We start from the raw sequence: 10,521 nt of genomic DNA, 5'->3' as shown, positions 1-10,521 counted from the left end.
CCCATAGGTGGCAGTATTTCAATAGTTTTTATGAAAGCATTATTTTATAAAGCGATGAAGCTGCTGAGATATACGGAACGTATTTCCAAACCACGAGCTGCTGGCCTGCTAGAAAGGAGTAATAACCAACTTTGAAGCGTTGTTGTAGCTTGTATGCTGTAGATGAGATAAATATGTAAGGTAAATATGTCTTGCTTAAGAACTGATTCCGTGGAAATTAGAGTAGTATTTACATGGCTGGATCAATGTAGAAGGTGATAAGTATATTGTTTTGACGTAAAGGGCAGATCATATACAGTATATCAGAGAGCTTGCTGCTTTGTTTCAGAGAAAGCACCATACTGATACTCCATTCCATTTTACTGGAGCAAAAACAATTGGACAGATTAGCATACTCTGAAATAAAGTTGTCATATTTAGTTCTTGGCTGCAGATCCTTTGCATCTGAACACTGCCTGAAGTCCACAACCCATATCATCCCTGGTGATGCTCTGCCAGGCCTGTACTGCAGCCATCTTCAGTTCCTGTTCATTTTTGGGGTGTTTTGCCTTCATTCTTGTCTTCAGCAAGTGAAAGGCAAGTTTAGTTGGATTCAGGATGGGTGATTGACTTGGCCAGTCAAGAACACTGCACTTTTTAGCTCTGAAGAACTAGTTTTCTTTAGCAGTGTGTTTTGGGTCATTGTCCTGCTGCAAGGTGAAGCGCATTCAATCAGTTTTGAGGCATTTGGTTAGATCTTAGCTATTAAAAGGCTTCTGTACACTTCATAATTCATGCTGCTGCCATCAGCAGTCATATCACCAATGTAGACAATCGAGCCAGTTCAAGTGGCAACCATTCATGGCGAAGTGATACCACCAGCGGTTGGCATTTTGAAGTGAAGCCTCTGAGGTTATGCTGGTGTATTCTTCTCTTTATGGTAGTCTTTCACACATCTATGCCTACATCCTAGAGAGTGTCCTTGATCTGTTCAACAGTTGTTCTTCAAAACTGAACGTATTTTCTGGTCATCTACCAGGCCATTTGCGATTGCTGAACTCACAAGTGCATTCTTGCTTCATAACAATGTGCCAAACACTTGATTTTGACACAACAAATGTTTGGCAATGTCTCTGATTGATATATTCAGATTTTTCAGACTTGTATTGGCCTGCTTTGCTGGCATTGACATTTATTTGGTCCTCATGTTGAAAGACAACAGCAACAGACTCCAAATGCAAATTACACATCTAGAATCAACTCGACTTCTTTTTTATTTTTATTTTTCTTGCGCATAAACTAATGATGTAGACACACAGCTGCCCAAGAAACAGCTGAGTAGCCAGCTGTCCAATGACTTCTGCTTCCCTCAAATGGGGGGATCTATGTATAAAAATGGCTGTAATTCCTACACGGATCACCCGATATGGATGTAAATACCGTCAAACTGTAGCTGCGCCAATGAAATAGAGCCAAAGTACAGAGCCAATGCAATAAAATAAAATATTTATGTAATAATAGAGAGAGAGTAAATGATTTAGTGAGCATTCGCTTGAAGCTATAATGCGAACAAAAATGCCCAGTAGTACAGTAGTTCACGAGTTGTTTGCGGTCGTTTGTCAATATGAGACGGGATTAACTCATATGCCAACGGTAAGTTTTGTGTAGTGATAAGTGAATGAATTGATAAGAGACTGATACTTATAATAGAAGAGCAATTAATTAAAACGGGAAAGATTTCAATTTCCCATTGTACGAATTCAGGAAACCTTTATCGCACACTCATAATCATTTCCTCGGCTTTCCAGCTAGAGTGGATTACTTACCATCGAAAATGTATTGTTTACCATTGATGATATCGTTTTCACATAATACATTTCTTCTCTCATTTCCACGGACAGTGGATTATTATATAGGCTATTATTCCCATCTTCACGAGTGACATTTGAGAAAAAAGAAAAGATGTTTGAAAAAAAAAAGTTTGATATACGACTTTCTTTTTGCGAAAAATCTACTCGTTGGCTATCTGGAACCAATATGTGTCATAGGCGAATTGTTTTATATTCCAACATTCCTGCTAATTTCGAATGTGGATGCGAATATGTTCCCGTTCCAATCGAATGCAGCTATTTGGAAATGATGCACATTCAAATACATTTCAGTAAAGCGAATGGTGGGCTACATTTAAATTAAGGTCAATGGCAATTTGTCGAAGGGTAGACTTGGGTTAGCTGACAAAGCTACACATTATAAAAATCTTTCAGGAAGGTGTTCAGCCAGTCAGTATAATAATCGTACCATCTCCAGCAAGTATTATTCAGTAGCACTATAGGCTTCAACATCGACTGATAAGGTTGCGCATCTTGATTGAGAACCAGATTATACGTGGGCTACATTCCTGGGATATAAACAGAAGGTATCACAATATATGATACTTTCTTAATTTTCTGATTTAAAAATATGGGCTCGAGGCCGCGCCTGTACCGAAACAGTTAACGCATGCGACATGCAAATGAGCCCGTATGCCCGGAGAATACAGGGGGCTGGGTTTAAACGATGTGGCGTACGGGTAGTACTGTAAGCTGACGGGGTTCGGCTAGCACAGTGCCAGTCTAGCGCTAAAGCATTCGAGGAGGGAAATGCATGTCTGTGAATTTGTGCAGTGAGGTTGCAACCCAAACCGGTGAAAACGGACGATGGCGAACCAAATGAAAGACGCGCTCGGAGGAGACTGCCTTCTCGTCTGAAGGAATGTTGACCATCACGGACATCTTCTAGTGAATGAACATTCGACTAAAGTAGTCCAGGATCAATTGATAGGAACGAACACGCCGAATCGCTAACAGAAATCCGTTACTGTAGCTGTGAGAGACAGGCAGACGTGCGGCTCCTCGCATTGGCTTATTGGATCTGTATGAATGAAACGGCTTAGCATACCTAAGATTTTCTTCCAGTTGTGAAGGGATACTATGCAGCTTGAGCATTGCTGAACCTCCCTGCACCAGACATTCTCATCGTGGGATTCGGAACATTTTGATGTGGATATAATCATAATCATTCATAAGAAAAGAGGAAACCGCCGTAACCACAGTTGTGTCAATAGAGGGGAGAAGGGAAAATCAAATTTGGCACTGAAAGGTGAGTGTGGACACTTATGCCCTTGGCTTATTTGAAGATAATTGCAAGACACGAAATATTGTGTTGTGGAGCCGTTTGGATGCGGATGCATATGAGTACGGATGCTAGCTGGTTGTACTCATTTTGCTATACCAGTTATAAGGCTTGAAGAACTGTAATGCCGTGCTGTTGTACTGTAGGCTAACTATTATTGACAGAAGGGGTAGCATACTATTTTATTTAGTCTATTAATTAGGTAGAGCGTTGCCAATACATTGTGCAGATTTGATTTCCTTAACGTTCGGTGCCGAAAGCACGTCATTGGCGTATTGAGACAAGTGGAAATACTGTTTCCTTTCTTATTGACTGGGTAGCCTACTAGCTAACACACACCGAATTAGAACCCCCACATTTTAGTTGTTTAATTTATTGATGTGTTTCCCGTCTTCAGTTTCATATGTCGTATTTAGCTGTTTTATCAGTTGTTTTAATGCGTGCGTACAGTGTTTCATTTTTGCACCTTAGTACAGCATATGGAAATTTTAAATACTCGCATCAGGGACAGTAAACCATATGGTTCGTGGATTATGAAAATTATAGCATACATCGTTCTATTAATCTGCCCTTTAGCTGTACGTTTATATTTGGCAATTGGATATATCACTGTTTGAGTCGCATTGCAAATAAGAATAATTGTTAGTATCTTAATCTGTTGTGGAGTAAAATATTTATCTGAATTATTTATTGGTGATGGATGGTTGCTCCCCTCACACACACACACACACACACACACACACACACACACACACTACATAAGATTTACTTACTGGTAAATATGTGTATCAGCCTTATGTGACGAACATCAGTAGTGTAACCTTGATTGCGAACTTGCACTCTTGGTTGCAAGATTCGGAGAAACCAAAGTGGTAGAATTTATGTATCCTACAGTACTACGCCTTTCATGTTAAAATTGATCTGAACCACTCTGCTTTATAGTTCACCTTGGAATATTCCACTGGGTAGGCTATACTGACTTATACTCACATAATGTACATGATAGCCTACTTCTCTGTTGTTTTAATGTATATTCATTTTAATTATTTTCCTTTCCAGCCGTCAAACAATTTAACTTAAAGGCTGTCTCTTTATTTTTTATGCGCGTTGTGCGGTGTACAGAAAAAAAAAAAAAAACACGCTGATAGTCTTGCCAGCAAAAACATATGCTTTTGAAATAGACATCGTATTGTCTGATGCGATATAGCTAATTCAGAATTTCGCCTCTCGTTTTAAGACTGCTCATCTGTCCCTGCACTGAACTAGCAGATGCACTCACAAATCTTAATTTTCCCTATACAGAGCGCCTAGCAAGAGGTCCTACTCTGACTCTATAGAAAACAATGCTGTTTTAAGTCGAAAATTGCTTTTAATTTGCATTAACATAAGTTGCATCTGCTATGAATGAAAGACTTTTCTTTTAGTTTGAGAAAAAGTAGCCTATTATTTTCAGATGTGCCTGTAAATGAAGAGTGTCCTTCTCAAATAGTTATTTAAGTATCCTATCCTATCATGAACAGGAGTGCGAGTACAATTTGGTGGCTGGCCAGCATAAAAAGTACCTACGTGCTTCGGTTTAATTCCCCCCCCCCCCCCCCCCCCACACACACACACAATAAATACATACATAAATAAATAAAGTTAAATAAAATAAATAAAACATAATGTTAACTAACTTTAAACAAAATCAGAGGAGTTGTTTCAGGGCAAGACCGTTGTGGCTAAAGACTTCCAGTCATTTAAATGAGACAATCTCTTGACCAATGGGCTCTTTTCCAGATTGATCAGGATAAATCAGGATTATTAACACTTCATTCATTATTTTATTTCAGGATCCATCATTTTTATATGGCACACCTCTGATACTTCTGTCATGGATACAGGTGTGCGGTTCCACTGAGCACTGAACGAGTAATGAATTATTAAGTAAATAAATAAGTTGATCGATAACAAAACCCTTTTTACTTTGCAGGGATTTTTGCAAATGTTTGCACACACAGTGGAATGGAATGGGCATGAAAGAAAAATAAAAATGAGAGCAGAAATTAAAATTTAATGTCCAGCTGAGTTTTCTTTACTTTTATTCATTTTTCATGAGTCGGCCTTTGAAGGTATGGCATGGCTTTCTCACCTTTATCCTTAATCCACTGGGGTTTGACAACTGTATGTTCTTTTTGTTTGCTCTTAGATTTTTAGCAAGGTCTGAAAACCGAGTGTATTCGTACATTAAGTTAGCTTAACCTTCATCAAAAAATGGAAGTACAGTCTTATAGTTATTCTAGGCTGTTATTTTGCTATTACCTATTCCATATTTGATGTGTATTTGCTTATTGCCGTCTTCACTGCCTCCTTCGTTTAGCATTGAATGAGTCACTTTGTGACCCCAGTTCTGTGGAAGTGATTGGTGTTTTTATCACCTGCCACAGTCAAAGGGGTTTTCTTGGTGAAGTCTCTTTGAAGGCGTCGTTCCGCACGCGATGTTGATATCAGTCCTCCGTTCTTTTAATGCATTACTTTTAATCTCTGTGAAGGGGAACAGACAGGGGAGGTTGTCGGGAAGCCCACCTTCACCGCACCGACGGATCAATCAATGGGGTTAATGACACAAAGCTGAGAGGAATTGGCTCGATAGGGTCTGTTCGCCTTCAGCTCCCCAGACACGTCACCGGGGGCCGTCGCTGTTTATTTATTTCACTTTATTTTTTTTTCTTTTCCCAGGGCGGGGTGACCGTGTTTGCTTTTCACACTCGTGCAAACCAAACGGAGCCCTTCCCCTTCCTTGTGTGCGAGATCTCAGCCCTTATCGTGTCGAACGCTCGGGCAGGCTCATATTCAAATGGTCACCCCGGCTTCCAGGAACAAAAAAAAAAAAAGAACTAAAACCTTTATCTCCCCGAGCCCTGAGCCCTGATCTGAGCGCATTGACTCGCTGATGCCAGTTCAGTATATTAACCGTTTCCTCCCGGATAATTGGCAGGCATTATGTGCTTAAGGACGGCTTGTCCCCTTTTTTGGTGTTCTTTCATGTCTGCTGCCCGTCTCCTTATTTCACAGAGGTCATGGAGTGAGGCGAGACCGCGGCAGCGCGCTGCGATGGCCTGTGTGAGCCTCTCAGACGCAGGCCGCCGCTAAGCGTCTTACCGGCGAACTCGGTTTCCGGAACGGGAGGTCAGAAAGTAAAACCTCCGTCGGTGGAATTATCCGGCTGAGCCGCCGCTGGGCTCCTGGGCTCCGCGGCTCCGCGGCGCATCAGATACGCGGCCCTAAGACGCGACAGCTGCCGTGGGGTTTTTTTCTCCACCTTCGGAGATTATTGGCGCCCTTTCAGCCCTGTTGTTTAAAGGACTTAGCCTCAGCCCCCTCGTGCGTTTCCCCCAGCCGCTCCGCTCAGGTCGGCCTCGCTAATGGCCGCTCGCGTACGGCGGGGGAGACGGGCGCGGTGACCCCCTCGGTCTCTTCTCCGCGCCGCCGCGACTGCTGCTTACGGCTCAAGAGCGCCCCCTACAGATACCCTCTTGCTAACAGGCCACGCATTTGTGGTCCTGTCCTCCAACGGGCCTCCATAAACTATAATGTAAGAGCTTCATCAGTGCCCCCGTGTCCTATGACATCACACCCCCAGACGCGACATTTTCATTACAATGCAGGGGATACAGGGAGGTGGAAATGGAGATCTGGCAGCAGCGGTGGATGTGGTAGGAGTGTGCGGGGAGTGGGGGGGGGGCTGTTTGTGTTTATGTGCCGTGTCACCAACACGCCGTTCACCCGGCCCCCGCCCCCCCGCACCCTAGTGGCCCCCCCTCTCCCCAGCAGCAGCCGTACTCGACCCCGTTAAGCTTGAGAGATTCTGACAAGGCGCTATGCGTGCAGGCGGAATCCTTGACCTATTTTTTAATGAGTGAGCGGCACTAGTGCGTCGGCTGGCTGTAGCCCCTCCCCCTCGCCGCCCCTCCGCCCCTCCGCACATGCCCTGCAGGGCCCTGTGTGCTCGCCGGCCCGTCCCTCGGAGATGTAGGTCTCCACTTCCTCCGCTCGAGCGCACGGCCCCTTGCTTGTTTGTTTTAACGCACTCGGTCTCCCCCCCCCCCCCCCGTCTCCTCCTCCCTTAGTGGTGTTTATCTGAACCTCTCGACCGTCCAGCTGCCACAACACAGATCTCTATCTGTCTGACCCACACACGCGTCAGTCCGTGCAGCGCCTTGTACGTGTGCGTGTTCCTGAGTGTTTACACGCGTGGCACATGCGTGTGTGTGTGCGTGCGTGCAATGCGTGGACACTGACACCGAGTAGCTCCAAGACATCCCTTACATTACAAATATCTGGGGCCCTTTTTCAGGGTTACGTTTGACTGCGGTCACCAGCAAGGAATTAAAACGTGCACGCTGAGGCCGGGGGAAGGGGTCGGGCATTTGAATCGGAAATCCATTCGCCGCCGTTCACCGTGGAAGAGAGAAGAGAGCCTCCCCCCCAATCAACTGGCAGTGTGCCCACCGCTGGAGAGAAGGACAGCCTCTCTCCCCCTCCCCGAGCAGCAGGCCAAGCCTGTTTACCCGTAAATACGCTGTCTGGTGTTCCGCAGCGGCGCATTGTCTGCGCAGGAAACTGCGCCGCTTCGCTCCGGAGGCACTCTCTCTGGCCGAGCCGGGGACAGTACCGCGCGCGGTCGCTCCCGCGGTCCAGCGCAGCCGCGGTAACGCCGCGGGCGTCCGGGCCGATACGTCCTTTAAGCCGCACGCGCCGCAGAGCCGCGCTTCACAGCAGCCGTACCTACGTGTGATTCCTGCTAGTCAGAATCGAACGTGCTGACAGTTGACGGAAATGGAATAGCGATGTCTGCTAGACACCCTGCGCGTTTCTCACCCAAACATCGTGTAATCTGGTGAAAGATCAGCGTCTCCGCTGTGGCTGCGCTGTGGTTCGAGGCCCTCAGTGATGTGGGGGGGGGGGGGGACGGGGGGACGGGGGGTGCACAGCACAGCGCAGATAACCGGTTAAAACTGACATCTTTTGTTTACTGGAGGACGACCCCAGATCGCTCGCTCCTGCTTTCACCGCCTTCATCATCCCGGGTGTTCGAGCGCGCCGTTGCCTACGGTTACTCCCCGAGTCGTTCAGGCCGTTCGGATGGACGGCTGCGGGCGGCCCCGTCCTGGAGCCGAAGCGGGACCCGTACGGGCAACACTGATCACAGAAGGCTAAAATCAACACACCCCCCCCTGCTCTGAACTACATTTCCCAGTACATCTGAGGACTCGGTCATGCGCCATCAGACCCGCGCATACTTAAGGCCCAAAGCGTTTAGTTTTTTACATTTCTGAGCAGCACTCACCAGAGTGGGCGGTTTTCCTGTGTTTTGTTTTGCCGTGCTGAATTTTTGTCAGGAGCAGTTATATTATCCCTGCCTTCTGTTGGGATGCTGGTGCTGGACAGGCTGGAGGGGCCAGTTTGGAGAGGGCTGCTCTCCCAGACGGAACTGTTCAGCAGGCTCCAGCTAGTCTCAGCGCTGGGGGGGTGGGGGGGGGGGGGGGGGTTATGTTAGTGCGCGTCCTCTGCCAACGGGGCCTCTCCCCCGCGCACCGACGGGAAAAACGCACCGCCGCTGGAACCCAGAGTGCCCCCTCTCCTCCCCACGTGCCCACCCTCGCCCACCACAGCAGGGCCTCTTTTGTCTCCTCGCATCAAATTCAACAGACGGGCAAATCCACAATGAGCGAGAAGGAAAAGGGGAGTTAAGGGGGGGGATTTTTTTGGGGGTGGGCACTGGGGAGGGGTGCCCATTTCTAAAGCGCACCTCCTGTCGTGCACTGCCGGAACGTTCTGTCGTGGCGAGGGCGGCACGGTCGCGCGAACCTTTCAGGAGCCGGTCCGGGCTGTCGTCCTCCTGCGGCAGACGCTGGCACTTTATCCAGGAAGGCCCCCCCCCCCCCACACCGCCCCACCCCCAGCCGCTTTTTTAGGATGTTAATGAAAGGGCCTTCAGGAAAACGTTTCCCCCGATCAGCAGCGCGTCTGCCTGGCCGGTCAGCACCCCAGCCTTCCTGTCACTCACAGAGGCAGCCTCACACGGCAGGGTCCTCACCGGGCCCTCTGTCTCCCCGGCAGCCTGCTCCCTTTATCTCAGCCTGGCGCTCACAGGCCAAAACCCCACCGGCTCCCGCCGAACCACTCCACCCCACTGGTAATAATGACAGGACCAGGGCCTCGGGAGCAGTAAGTCTGTGCCCTTTGTTTGGGAACTGGCTGTAAGTCAACATGACCCGGCTCACCAAAGACGCGCATCTGCAGCCGCGTCCAGGAGGATGCCGGTAATAACCGAGCGTTGGTTTAACCGGCGAGGAGCGGCTGCTCCTTAAGATGCAGTATTCTTCCCTCCTTCTCCTTTGTGCCGTGTGCAAGCCGCTGAATGCGCTGCCCCCTCCGCCAACACAGGCTCTGGCAACTTGTTTGCTGAAAGCATTCCTTCGAGAGAAAAACAGACACGCCAATCAAAACAGAAAAAAAGGAACACTAGCGCTGCGCTTTACATTAGAATGCCTCGACTTGCCTTTTTTTCCTTTTCTTTATAATTATTTTTCTTCTCTTTTCGCCGAGTCCTGAAACGAAGCCGCCCTGTGTCATTTTCCCTTTCAGTGTTTTTAACACTCAGCCTGAATTAAAGTCAGTTAACTTCGGCAGCATCAATAATCAATTAGCGTGTGTCATGGGAGGATGCGTGTTATTGTTTGCTGTGGAAGTAACAATAAGTGAGCAACAAAAGGGAGTGGGAGTGGGCTGGGGGACTGCACAAAGACATGGGGGCAGCTGTGTGCAGCTGACAAGTGTGTGTGTGTGTGTGTGTGTGTGTGCGTGTGTTTGTGTATGCGTAAGTGTTTGTGTGTCTGTGCATATTTGTGCATGCACATGTGTATGTGTGTGTGTTTGTTTTTGTGTGTGTATGGTTGTGTGCATGCGTGCGTGTTTGTGTTTGTGTATGTGTGTATGTGTGTGTGTGTGCGTGTGTGTGTGTGCGTGCATGCATGCGTGTGTGTGTGTGTGTGAGTGTGTGCGTGCGTGTGTGTGTGTGTTTGTTTTTGTGTGTGTATGGTTGTGTGTGTGCGTGCGTGCGTGCGTGCGTGCGTGTGTGTGTGTGTTTGTTTTTGTGTGGGTGGCTCTGGAATGGGCAGCGTGGGTAACCGGTACGCCACATGGCTTTGTGTCCTGTGCCAGTGGTCTGCCACACTGCCCCCTGGTGACGGGAGACGCCCGGCCCAACTGCAGTCTCCATGGTTACCAGGGGGTAAAGCAAGCGCCTGTCTAGTCTTCTCGTGAAGGAGAAAGCAGCCAGACCAGCGACAGCTTTGTCCCTCCAGTGCAGGCACGAGTCCAATTACA

At 47.6% G+C, this 10,521-nt stretch overlaps 1 protein-coding gene across 1 annotated transcript in view; it reads left to right on the top strand.

Moving 5' to 3' along the window:
• Nucleotides 1–2,532: 2,532 nt before the first annotated feature.
• plxna2 (plexin A2) overlaps nucleotides 2,533–10,521 on the top strand; it is a 205,569-nt gene continuing 197,580 nt past the window's right edge. The window contains exon 1 of the mRNA XM_035383418.1: nucleotides 2,533–3,117. The gene's annotated coding sequence lies outside the window, so the exon portion shown is untranslated. The remainder of the gene's footprint in view (nucleotides 3,118–10,521) is intronic.

The sequence above is a fragment of the Anguilla anguilla genome, chromosome 11 (genome assembly GCF_013347855.1).
Source record: "Anguilla anguilla isolate fAngAng1 chromosome 11, fAngAng1.pri, whole genome shotgun sequence".
Lineage (NCBI taxonomy): Eukaryota > Metazoa > Chordata > Actinopteri > Anguilliformes > Anguillidae > Anguilla > Anguilla anguilla.
This window is presented reverse-complemented; position numbering and strand designations above follow the sequence as displayed.